The 13,555-nt window shown below is 42.8% G+C and overlaps 1 protein-coding gene across 4 annotated transcripts in view; it reads right to left on the bottom strand.

Moving 5' to 3' along the window:
- Positions 1 to 13,235, bottom strand: part of LOC126415026 (skin secretory protein xP2-like) — a 547,299-nt gene extending 534,064 nt beyond the window's left edge. For all 4 annotated transcript variants that reach the window (XM_050083400.1, XM_050083398.1, XM_050083405.1 and 1 more), the window contains exon 1: positions 13,101 to 13,235. The gene's annotated coding sequence lies outside the window, so the exon portion shown is untranslated. The remainder of the gene's footprint in view (positions 1 to 13,100) is intronic.
- Between the last annotated feature and the right edge of the window lie 320 nt (positions 13,236 to 13,555).

Here is a 13,555-nt window from a genome sequence, read left to right as displayed (position 1 = left end):
TCAAAGATACTGCGATTCAATGATATCTTTCAAAAATATTGCCTTTGGGGAAAGGGGGTGCGTATTTCTATTATATTAAATTGAAAACGTATTTTATATTAAATATAGGACAATAAATACACAGAAAGAAATGGGATTTAGTGAATTACAGTATTGCGAAATTAATCTACAAAATGGTACAAAAATGAAAGTGGACAAGAAGGTACGTGAAAACCATATGCGCTATTTGAAAAGTGTTGGTGATTACTTTAAAAATTTTTGTGGCATGAAAATTACTAATTATTGTAGAAACATGTAATATTTCCAGATTTGTTACTTGGTCTGCAGATAGGTGGAGAAACTTATTGGTACTTGAGTGTTTTCTGGGAACCTTCCAGTAAGTAATTCCCACATTCCAATATAAATAAAATTTCTCCACCTATCTGCAGATTAAGAAACAAATCTTGTAATGTTATATATATCTACAATAGCTAATAATTCTCATGGCACTAAATACTAATAAATTTTATTGTACTGTCATCAGCACTGTCCAAATAGCACATAAGGCTTTTAATATTAATATAATAGATACTTGAGCTGGGCGGAGAATCCGAATCACCATCGGATACTAAACAGCGTACGGCAAGTGAAAGGGAGGGAGAGATAGAAAGCGAGCGGGATTCACGTGTGAATGACCAATTCCTTCCCTCGATAATTTCCCTCCTCCGTATCTTCGCAGTGTTACCACAGATGGCGTGTCACTGATCTCATTTCTACTAAGCAGGCAACAAATGCGAGGTGCCTAGTTGCTCTGAGTGGAATGCAGATAAGCTCTGATTAATGTTTACGAACCTGCAGTATTCTATAGTTGTCCCTTGCGCAGAAAACAGCACATAGGTCGCAAGTCCGTTATCTTGAGGTTGTAATAAACTATTAGCGAGGAACTGGTATTGTATAAATAATTAAATTTTGAACTGGTTTCTTTAAATGGGACGCCACTCGTTTTCTATTAGTAGAATACGAGAAACTGCACATAGATATTTCACTTTATGAATCACAAATAATTTCCATTCTTCATACTTTCATAGAAAGTAAACAAAATAATGAACTGCATATTAGCGTAACTGCTATCCAACTGTTCACAAATACATGTCCAAATAATGAGAGATTACTAATTAAGTTCTTAACCGACACCGACCAAGGCAGAAAACATGTCTGTCCACCGAGACTGCCGAACCAGCTCTACTCTTACAGCCGTACCACTTCGCCCACCATCCAAGTTAGACACGAATCGAAGTGCTTCGTTTCCCTTTTCGTTTAGCAATTGTCTATTATTCTGTTGGTAATTAACATTTTTTAAATAATGGAATAATATCCTGCTACTGTGAGATGATTTTATACGAAAGGCATGTAAATTCACTGTTTAGTTTTTCTGATATCAATATCAAAAGTTTGTCATTTTGACGCGCTACTACCGAACGCAGCAGCCAATCGCGCAGAAGGACTACAATTTAGGCGGTGTTTCTCGCTGTACCCGTACCGAATAAACCATCTGTCCTACAGTCACTCAGCGACGACAGTTTATCTTACACATCATCATGATGAGCAAAGTTTCGGACAGTTGCCCATTCTGTCCGACATGTCGTTTATGTGCGTGGAGAACAGTAGCAGTTCTATCTCACTACTTAGGGTGCACCCTGGACGTTAGTTTTGCCTCTGTCGAACACTCGCAGTCCCGGAGAAAGTACACTACTGGCCATTAAAATTGCTACACCAAGAAGAAGAGCAGATGATAAACGGGTATTCATTGGACAAATATATTATACTAGAACTGACATGTGATTACATTTTCACGCAATTTGGGTGCATAGATCCTGAGAAATCAGTACCCAGAACAACCACCTCTGGCCGTAATAACGCCTTTATACGCCTGGGTATAGAGACAAACAGAGCTTGGATGGCGTGTACAGGTACAGCTGCCCATGCACCTTCAACACTATACCACAGTTCATCAAGAGTTGTGACTGGCGTATTGTGACGAGCCAGTTGCTCGGCCACCATTGACCAGACGTTTTCAATTGGTGAGAGATCTGGAGAATGTGCTGGCCAGGGCAGCAGTCGAACATTTTCTGTATCCAGAAAGGCCCGTACAGGATCTGCAACATTCGGTCGTGCATTATCCTGCTGAAATGTAGGGTTTCGCAGGGATCGAATGAAGGGTAGAGCCATGGGTCGTAACACATCTGAAATGTAACGTCCACTCTTCAAAGTGCCGTCATTGCGAACAAGAGGTGACCGAGACGTGTAACCAATGGCACGCCATACCATCACGCCGGGTGATACGCCAGTATAGCGATGATGAATACACGCTTCCAATGTGCGTTCACCGCGATGTCGCCAAACACGGATGCGCCCATCATGATGCTGTAAGCAGAACCTGGATTCATCCGAGAAAACGACGTTTTGCCATTCGTGCACCCAGGTTCGTCGTTGAGTACACCATCGGAGGCGCTCCTGTCTGTGATGCAGCGTCAAGGGTAACCGCAGCTATGGTCTCCGAGCCGATAGTCCATGTTGCTGCAAACGTCGTCGAACTGTTCGTGCAGATGGTGGTTGTCTTGCAAACGTCCCCATCTGGAGACTCAGGGATCGAGGCGTGGCTGCACGATCCATTTCACCAGGAAATGCCCGTCAACTGCCGTTTGTGTATGAGAAATCGGTTGGAAACTTTCCTCACGTCAGCACGTTGTAGGTGTCGCCACCGGCGCCAACCTTGTGTGAATGCTCTGAAAAGCTAATCATTTGCATATCACAGCATCTTCTTCCTGTCGGTTAAATTTCGCGTCTGTAGCACGTCATCTTCGTGGTGTAGCAATTTTAATGGCCAGTACGAGGTGCATTCAAGTTCTAAGGCCTCCGACTTTTTTTCTAATTAACTGCTCACCCGAAATCGATGAAACTGGCGTTACTTCTCGACGTAATCGCCCTGCAGACGTACACATTTTTCACAACGCTGACGCCATAATTCCATGGCAGCGGCGAAGGCTTCTTTAGGAGTCTGTTTTGACCACTGGAAAATCGCTGAGGCAATAGCAGCACGGCTGGTGAATGTGCGGCCACGGAGTGTGTCTTTCATTGTTGGAAAAAGCCAAAAGTCACTAGGAGCCAGGTCAGGTGAGTAGGGAGCAGGGAGCATGAGGAATCACTTCAAAGTGGTTATCACGAAGAAACTGTTGCGTAACGTTAGCTCGATGTGCAGGTGCGTTGTCTTGGTGAAACAGCACACGCGCAGCCCTTCCCGCACGTTTTTGTTGCAGTGCAGGAAGGAATTTGTTCTTCAAAACATTTTCATAGGACGCACCTGTTACCGTAGTGCCCTTTGGAACGCAATGGGTAAGGATTACGCCCTCGCTATCCCAGAACATGGACACCATCATTTTTTCAGCACTGGCAGTTGCCCGAAATTTTTTTGGTGGCGGCGAATCTGTGTGCTTCCATTGAGCTGACTGGCGCTTTGTTTCTGGATTGAAAAATGGCAACCACGTCTCATCCATTGTCACAATCGACAAAAAGAAAGTCCCATTCATGCTGTCGTTGCGCGTCAACATTGCTTGGCAACATGCCACACGGGCAGCCATGTGGTCGTCCATCAGCATTCGTGGCACCCACCTGGATGACACTTTTCGCATTTTCAGGTCGTTATTCAGGATTGTGTGCACAGAACCCACAGAAATGCCAACTCTGGAGGCGATCTGTTGAACAGTCATTCGGCGATCCCCCAAAACAATTCTCTCCACTTTCTCGATCATGTCGTCAGACCGGCTTGTGCGAGCCTGAGGTTGTTTCGGTTTGTTGTCACATGATGTTCTGCCTTCATTAAACTGTCGCACCCACGAACGCACGTTCGACACATTCATAACTCCATCACCACATGTCTCCTTCAACGGTCGATGAATTTCAATTGGTTTCACACCACGCAAATCAGAAAACTAATGATTGCACGCTGTTCAAGTAAGGAAAACGTCGCCATTTTAAGTATCTAAAACAGTTCTCATTCTCGCCGCTGGCGGTAAAATTCCATCTGCCGTACGGTGCTGCAATCTCTGGGACGTATTGACAATGAACGCGGCCTCATTTTAAAACAATGCGCATGTTTCTATCTCTTTCCAGTCCGGAGAAAAAAAAATCGGAGGCCTTAGAACTTGAATGCACCTCGTAGTGTATTTGGTACCGTCGCTCAGAAGTTCCGCGCGTTCGAAAATTTTGTGTGTCACTTCACGATCTGCCAAGAAGCAGCCGGGTACGGGCGACCGTTCGACATTTAATTCCCGCGGCTGACCATAGGGTTCTCTTTCCCACACGCCGGTGACGTTAACTACTGGAGGCTGGCAAAGTTCAGTCACTCGTGAGGCGCCAATTGGAGAACACGGACCAAGTCCGTGCCCGTGCCAGAGGACGTTCTTTCATCTGTTAGGGATGCGAGAAACACTGTTGGTTATTCAAATAACTTACGGGAATGCAACCAGGCCACATCGTCGACAACCGCCGATATTTCGACAGGTGCCCATCCTGTCATTTTCAAGACAAAGCAAGTAAGCGGTGTGCAAGTGAAACCTCGATCCACACAGCAAACGGGCACGCGCGCGCGCGCCCACACACACACACACACACACACACACACACACACACACACACACACACACACAACACTAGCGCCACCACACAACCCAAGTTATCAATAGTGAAAATCACTAAACAATGAGTGATGTAGCTTTATCTCTGTCCTACTGTTTTTTTTGATAATGGAGAGAGCAGGACTCCAAGCGGAATTCAAGCAAAAACCTCCATATCTGTTTACGAGGTTACCTGCTAATTTACTCTAAACTGCTTCCTTAGTAACACTATCCCAACAGCTGGAAGTGCATGACAATATTCGTGATGTCGTGTTCCATAGGATGGCCAGTGCCAAGGCAGTGTTCCGCAGTAGCAGATTTACTCAGCTGTTGTAGCAGGCGTGACGCTTGCGCTCAGCACAACTGCCCTCCACATTTCTGATAGTGTGACCAATATAGGACATGCTACAACTGCAAAGAATGCGGTAGACAGCCGCCTTACGCAGACTAAAATCGTCCTTAAAGGGACATAAACGGAGCCTAATCTTAGATGGAGGGCGGATAACGCGTTTAACATAGTATCTCCGCAAAATACGAAATATATTGTTGGAGATGCTCCCTGGTGCCAACTCGTTTTATCATCACTCACGCGATGCACGGTTAGTAGATAGGTCAACGCACCTCTGCTCTGTCTTTCATTCTGAATGAAGGTGACGTCATGATGAGTTAACTCATCTTGTAAACTCTCAGAGTCTGAAATGACGTCGACACTGTGGACTAAGTTACCAAGTACCCTTTCACGCTGAGCCAGATGGTGACAACTATCAGCCTATCAGTGTGAGTAGGCTCCCTATAAACAGCATATACCAACGTACAATAAACCTGCCCCCTGACCAAGTCAAAGAAGGGAAGGCAGCCATCCTTTTCCATCTCCATTGTGAAACGAATATTCGGTTGGATTGGATTCAGGTGTAGTGAAAAGTCCTTTAAATTCTCACTGACATGAGACCAGACAGCAAACGTATCGTCTACACATATGGAGAAGAAAAAAAAAAAAAAAAAAAAAAGAAAAGAAAAGAAAAACGCAAGTTTCAAAGCCGCCGACTCCAAGCCACATTCCATAAGGAAATTAGAAATAATTGGCGACAACGCGATTCCCATCGTAACTCCATCTGTTTGCCAATAGCACTGGTTATTGAATAAAAAGTGGAAATCAATTCGTGTCAAATAGATTTTTTAATTCAACATCAAGCGTAATCTCAATTAACCGTCACGAATCAGACAGGGGAACACTGCATCAAAACTTACTTAGATGGAGGCTTTTGCTTAAATTCTGCGTGGAAGCCTGCTCTTCACCTTGTCAAAAAACAGAGGGGCAAAGTCAATGTTACTGCGCCCGATGCTTAGTAATTTTCACTATCAATAGCTTCTGGTGTAGTGATGGTGATAGTTTTACAATAGTGTGCGTACACGCACGCGAGGGCGCACGTGTGTGTGTGTGTGTGTGTGTGTGTGTGTGTGTGAGAGAGAGAGAGAGAGAGAGAGAGAGAGAGAGAGAGAGAGAGAGAGAGAGGGGGTGCCTTGAAAATGACAGGGTGGTCACCTGCCGAAATACGGCCGTTGTCGATGACCCGGCTGCATTCTCGTAACATATCTGATAATTGTATATGCCGAAAGAAACTCAGGTCCCAAACAGTGATGCTACGCAGACCAGCAAATACCATACTGGAGAGGCTCTGGCCATTGTAGTGCGTGTAGTGTCTGTCGGAGGACAATGAAGTGTGCAGAGCAAGTCCAGAAGATTGTGCAATCCATTACGTCACCGTTCCTGCAAAATCAAAGAGTTGTGTTCTTAGCAGGAGAATTCCAGAGTGCGCATTTTTCGCGTTACCCAACGCACTGCCCTGGCTAGCACGAAGATGTGGCACATGCTTCAGTTCTCATTTCTGCACGGTCAGCGGCATTCCTTGGAGTCCAGCTGCAACCATCTGTGAGCGTGGCGTAGAATGACATCTGACGGTTTTATGAAAGTTTGTAGGCTTCTGCGGCAGGTCTCAGATACATAAAATTCTTAAGCAGCATCATATCGTAAAAAGTTGAACCAACGTTTCGACAACTGTTGCACCGACCCAAATATTGGTTCAACTTTTTGCAATATCTACGACAAACAATAATGTTATCCAACGTTATGGCCGTCTCGCTGAACGAATGCAAGACTGCACTACAAGCGAACGTGGCTACACACGAGATGCAGTAGTTATTGTCCAAGAGAATCTATCCATGGATGTATGATTCAGTGATTATCCGTAAAACTAGTATAACATGAGAGCAAATCGTCATTTGCTTGAGATCGTTGCTGAAGAGATTTCATTTTTCATTGCCCAGTAGAATATTAGTATCTAGCCTGTATGTACCCAAGTTGATCAGTGGACAATGATGTAATTTACATATTTATTTTTGTTCATCCAAGAACCATGTCAGAATGACACAGGGATTGTCATGGTAACACAATCAACAGCTCAAAATACAGATATACACAGAATAAGTCAAGTATGCTCTATGACAGTAGGGCAGGAAATTTCCACGAAAACCTAAACGTCCTATGAAACTATGGAACACCACCCGATAGTTAGCAATCGACGCAGTGAGAGCGAAGTCTTCTCCTAGAGGATATCTTGAAGAAAAATTCTCGGGAGTCATCAAGCCAGGTGTGTCAACATGGTACGATGTTTCGATACATCAGGTGCGATCCTCGAAACGTTTTCCTTCAATCGACATAACGCGAAAATCAAAATCTCGTACACTGAGTATGTTAAGAGACAATCTCATTTAAATACATTGGCTCGAGTACTTAAAGAGAACCAACACTGGGCGATCATACGTCTGCTGTACTGAAGACGACGTTCAAGACTGTTACCCATCGGAAACGTTCTGTCGAAACTGGTCATATCTGAGAGAGCGAATCACTGTTGAATACTGTCCATCGGAGGCCACAAGAAGTGACAATCACAGATGTAGTTGAAAAACTCTTGAGAATAGCTGCAAGATTTACGATATTTTTCTCGGCACAAGAACATAAAAAGGTGCTCAATCAACACACTGTAGATGAAGCTTGCAAGGAAGGGGTTCTCACATACACTGACGGGCAAATTTTTAAACTCTCATCAGAATATCTATGAACTGAGCAGCACTGCGATAAACTAATGAAAATTATGAAATATATTGCAGCTAACCAAATTGGATTTTCCTCCGCAATATCCGCGAATTTGTCAGTCTAGAACTATAGCAAAACGAATAGTAGATAAGACTCTGCACTCGCATTTTACTGAAGCTGGATTCAAATTCTCGTCTGGCCACCATAATTTAGGTTTTCCACCATTTCCCCAAACGTATTATGACAAATTCTGGGATGATTCCTTCCAGAAGACGACATGGTCGTTTTGCTTCCCAATTTTTGTATAATACGAGCTTGTACTCCGTCTCTCAAGGTACCTTGTAAACGACGGACGTTAACCCCTAATTTTACGTTTTGGTTTGAAAGCTTTCAGGTAACCGGAAAAAAAATGAGCAACGAGTAACGAGTAACGACGAGGAACAGACTCTTTGGTCAGTGTCTTAAAAGCAGACAAGGCACTAAGCGGATGATCAGTCCAAGACGCGGATTTCCCTTCTCTAGGGAACACGTCGATCTTCGTGGTTACAAGATATGAATTTTCTCTAGCTATGTGAATATCTGGCAAGCGTACTGAATAAACTATTCATGAAATAATTCTGTCGCGCGTAAGAGGGGCAAAGACCTATGGCTATCCTTAACACTGGCTGTGCAACGAAATGACGATTAAAATCATTCGCGCAACCTGCATTTTTCGTCCTCCATTAGTCGCACAGTTGTTATCACAAATCGCGAAGAAAAAATTAGATATTGTGCGGGTAACTGCGTACGCCTAATGCAGGGTAAGGGACATCGTCTAGAGACTAACCGCAATAACAAGCACTGACTGTGATAAATCAGTCAATCAAATGGATTAGTCATCTTCCACGTAAAATTCTGCAGTGAAAATGTTTCTCCTATTATGATCGTTGCCAAAAGCTTTAGGACTATTAATATATGACGACAGTCTATTACACGATTTTCCTGCTAGAGACAAGTCTCGTTAGACATTTTCTTCCAAAGACGCTCCTAGGAGAAATCTGTCTGGTATATCTGCATGTGTTACTGGAAGTGTCGGAGAAAATCCGTCTGCCTGTTACAGAACTGATTATCTGAACGCGAAAGAACATACGTCACGCGTTCACAAAAATAATTCGCCTTGATGGACAATGAATCCACAATCTTCATTGCAGATGCGCACTTCGTTCGACTTTTTGCGGTAATCTAAAAATCAGCGAGTATGGAGGGCATGGACGGGGACAGCGGGCAAGTGGCGCTAGGTGGGAACATGGTCGGGTGGGAAGCGTGTCAAGATGTTTGCGTATTTGCGAGAAGCACTATGCCAGAATGGCGCAATGGTTAACGCAACTGCATAGTGAGCAGGAGATCCCGTGTTCGAGTCCCGGTCCGGCACATATTTTCACTCGCCGCCGCTGATTCCCAGGTCCCGATGCAGCTGATAAATTCCCTCCCCCCCCCTCCACCATCAAGTTACATAATATTACAGAACTGTACTACCTGCAACATGATGGAATCACTGCATACTTTAATGTAATGTTCGTTTGAAGTTCAATCGAAACTATATTTTAGACAGTTCTTGTTTTGACAGTCGTGGGCCACTGCCCAGTTCTTCATGATTCCTCGAGCTGAATATCTGTGAACATATTTTAGTGACGTTGAAGATGGCGTGATTACTAGTTAAACTCCTGGCTGTTATGATAGTGTTAGTCGTCAATAAGCGCTTGTGGTAAAGGAAAAGAATTTCAGCAACTTTCAAAGTAGCATGCAGTGCACAATGGTGTTGTAGGCATCAATCCGAAAAGTGGTTTGATGCAGCTCTCTACTCCACGGAGTAGTGGTCCATGTTCTCGGGAAATATAACGGCTGTACTTTCCCTTGATTTTTGCCATGTCGAGGCAGTGATGGTTAATATTAACAAGCAATATCAGTCAACATTCTAGACTGCTGCTTCAGAAACTGCAGGAAAGGTTCATCTCCCTCTTGAGGAGCCATACGTTAGTTCCAACATGGTTGCGATGCGAAAAAACAGTGCAAAACTATTATCGTATTATAACTTATCTTGTACAAATTACGTGTGAACAGAACACTATACAAAAGAGACCAACCGAATAAGGCGGTGCAGTCGTTAAGATGCTGGCCTCATACTCAGGAGGATGGAATTTTTTTTCTCTGTCCGTCCAGTCTTCCTTACGTTTTCCTAAAACGTTTCAGGGAGGCACTGGGATGCTTCCTTCATCAAGGCTACGGCCCATCCCCTGTCATATCCTGAAAGCATACTTATGCACTTGTATGCGATATGAATGTATTTATTTTCATTGTATTTTGATGACAAATCCTATATCGCTGTTAGATGATCCCCGGATGAATAAATGAAATGGTTACACCTATCGTTCAGCTTTCTGCTTCGATAAGGACCACAAATCACCCTATCGAGACGCGGTTCACCTCAGCGACGGGGAGGGAGGGTTCAGTACATCATATCGCGGAACATCATTTACCAGACTTAGTCAGATTTTTATCAAAAAGTTTTCTTTACCCTCTTTGCATATGTACTGCGGGCAAGAACTTTTAGCAGCAAATTAAAATTAGAAAACGAGTGCTGTCGCTACTGGAAGCACAGTTAGACAAACTAAAATGACGTTCCAAGTACTCAGGACTCACTCAGCACAATGTATGTCAATGATACACTGGTCTTTGCAGAGAAAAACATACAAATAATGTATGTAATGAAGTTAAAAAATTTGTTAAGAGTATGGAATTCTGACGAACACAGTTTCGACTGATCCAGCGTTGGTGCACTCAACACAGGTCAATGGACAGAAAGAAGGGAGTATTAGATCAGTTTTCAAAATTTTTTATTCGATTCTTAAGATAAAGCAGCACTAGATAATCATATAAAGCGTTTGCTGTAGTTAAATCATTCGTAATTTCAGTTTTGTGCGTTTTTTCCCCTACATACAGGCTGAAGCGTACCACAAACGCAGTAACCAGATCCGTTTTCTAATCTTCCCGCATGGAGTGTGACGCATCTGTATAGAGTTCCGTCATTATCGACGTGCACCAACACGCCGGTAACGATTACTAAAATATGCAGTCTAGATATCGACGGGGGCACGTTTATTTTCCGACATGGTTACGTCGTACAGCCAAAGACGGAACGCAGAGGAACAACAAGAATGTTCCACAACAACACAGATGCTGCTAAAGATGATTAAGATTTGCAATGCTAACAAAATCCCGTAAGTTATTTGGCTGGTCAGCAGAAGCCATAAACTCGGATGTCGGTTGTTTCCGCTGTTTTTCCTCCATCCGTCATATACACACTGAGTATTGCAAAGGAAGAAATGTGCGGTGTGTGTGTGTGTGTGTGTGTGTGTGTGTGTGTGTGTGTGTGACAGAGAGAGAGAAATATTAACAGTCAGATGAATCTTTGGTGATTCAATTTGTTGGGAACGTGTCCTACATTAGTTTGATGTTCCAACAAAGTTTTGAAACTCGAAATGAGCATCTGAAGGCGAATGTGGCCGTTTCAAAATCTTGGCCCACCGACGAGTGGGTGACCACAGCCTACTTCAGAGTAATCTTTTAAATGTGTTGTGTCCACTATCAAATACCGTTCACGAATCGAAGTTACGCTAAACTAACGTACTGCGGATGAAAACCTCTTGCAGTCTTATGATAACGAATGTGCGCAGTCCTTAAAAGACACCTAGGAAATAGTAATCGGATACAAGAATTTGAAGGACGCAGAGATGCTCTGAGTGCACGGTGAAATAAATTGAACAAAAATGATCCAAGGATAAACATCACTCACTTCAATAAATCAGATGGAAGGTGGCTAGCGGGAAGGTTAAGAGTTTTCCACCCGCTCGGAGCTTGTACTTTAGAAAAAGTCGATTAGTTTTGTTCGGATAGCCTATTGTCGTTTGGCCAGTTACGTGTTTAAAGAACGTATGCACATCGAAGAAAATTATTTCGAACGTACAACTAAACAAAAATTGCAACCTTCCATAGTTCTGTGAATGAACGCTTATCTCGGTTGAAAGTACGATTAGTAGGAAGAAATGAAGTATGCACTTATCTAAAAAATCATATTCGTATAGACCTTCAGACATTAATGGAAACCGCGGTGGTGACTGGAAGCGCATCCAGGCAAGGAAGTAAAGAAAAATGACAGCTAAACATTTGATGAGTTAAGTCTGGCATTAGTGAACTCTGCTAGGGAAGGGACAAAAAATGATGAAATAACAAGAAGGAATCGACAGGACACTAAATAAAAGTGGCTGAACGCTAATTTGAACATCACTCCATAGAAGCCAATAAAATGCGCCTCATTTCCCAGAAGTGTTTAATGATCTCAAAGTGGAAATAATGCAAAATTAGGAAGACATAAAAACAGAAGTCACCAGTGTTCCTGTCCAAGCAATTTGACGGAAACTCCAGGGACTAGACAAGCATTCTAACAAAGACCATCCCGAAAGTAAATACTGAAAGGCGAGGAAAATTAAAATCAAAAGAACGAACACAACTTTCTTGTTCTTACTTCCAAATTGCCAAGAAAGTAGAGGTTGACGCAACTGTATCATTTAAAACTTTATTTTAAGGTTAAAAAGAAAAGTATACGGAAGCTGTTCAAGCCGTCTCCAATCAGATTTAACCACTTTGTGTCGTACGTAACAAGTTTATTTAGCCAAACCGTGCTTAGTAAAAGAAATATTATTTATGAAATTTTTTTCTCGATTCTTTGAACAATGAAAATGGGTACATTACGACTTAGATTACTAGCAAGATGCAGAAAGTAGCGCGGCATTCCACACAAAAGTGCACATTATATATCGTTTTCAGCAATAGACGATAATATGTCTAACGAAAGTCCACCTTTCTGTCTCAATCTGCTCTTGGAGCAAAATATGTTCCCTACGTGTGCAACAAATTTGCTTTGAATACGTAGTTTAGTGTACAAGGCATTTTTTTCTAATAAATAAAAAGGAACCATAGCAAGCAAATATAATTTTACGACCGCAATTTAAACTACGCGGGTCTTCATTGCTGTTTTTACATACAAAACTGGTTCTGCAACTCTAAAGCTGCATAGCCCGCTAAAATTATGAAAGCCATTTTTAACGCAATAGTAATTTACACATATTTTAAAACAAAGCGATTAGCCACTCACAAAAATGAATGAACACAACTGACAACATTTCAAAAGCCGCCGCGCTCCTGCAGCAAACAACAGCACCTGTTCGACGTTTACCAGCTTTAGCGTTTTATTTGCTTCAAAACAAGTTGCTACAATATTTTAGTGAGATAAACAAAGTAAATATACAGCGACTCACCGCCAAAGAGAATGCTCCTCATGTAAACAAACGCAATGATACGAGAGCACCAAAGCCCGATGGTTTAAACCTGTAGCACTTGACAACAAACACTACACCAATGACAGGTAAACGCGAAATGTATCCGAACTTGCCGCCAGGTCGCAGCAGCTGCAATTGCAGCTTTTCCGGCATTCGTCAGTGACCTCGCCATCTAGCGGCAATGCGGCAGACTAGGTAGGATTATTTGGCATGTTGGTGGGACACCTCGTTGAAGGCTTCGCGGATAGAGGAAAAGGTGGCGGTGTTCTAATACCATTGGAAAGTCTATAAACATTTTGCCATCGGATGATACTTTGCATTAATCTTTTCGTATTTCTGTTCTATGCCGTACATCTGTAGGCCGTAAAACTATTAAAATATTATGTTATAAGGCCTGTTTCCATAACAAAATGTAGATTTTTGCCATAATGACA

Source organism: Schistocerca serialis, chromosome 1, assembly GCF_023864345.2.
Source record: "Schistocerca serialis cubense isolate TAMUIC-IGC-003099 chromosome 1, iqSchSeri2.2, whole genome shotgun sequence".
Lineage (NCBI taxonomy): Eukaryota > Metazoa > Arthropoda > Insecta > Orthoptera > Acrididae > Schistocerca > Schistocerca serialis.
Note: the sequence above shows the minus strand (reverse complement) of the source record. Positions and strands in the feature narration are given on the sequence as shown.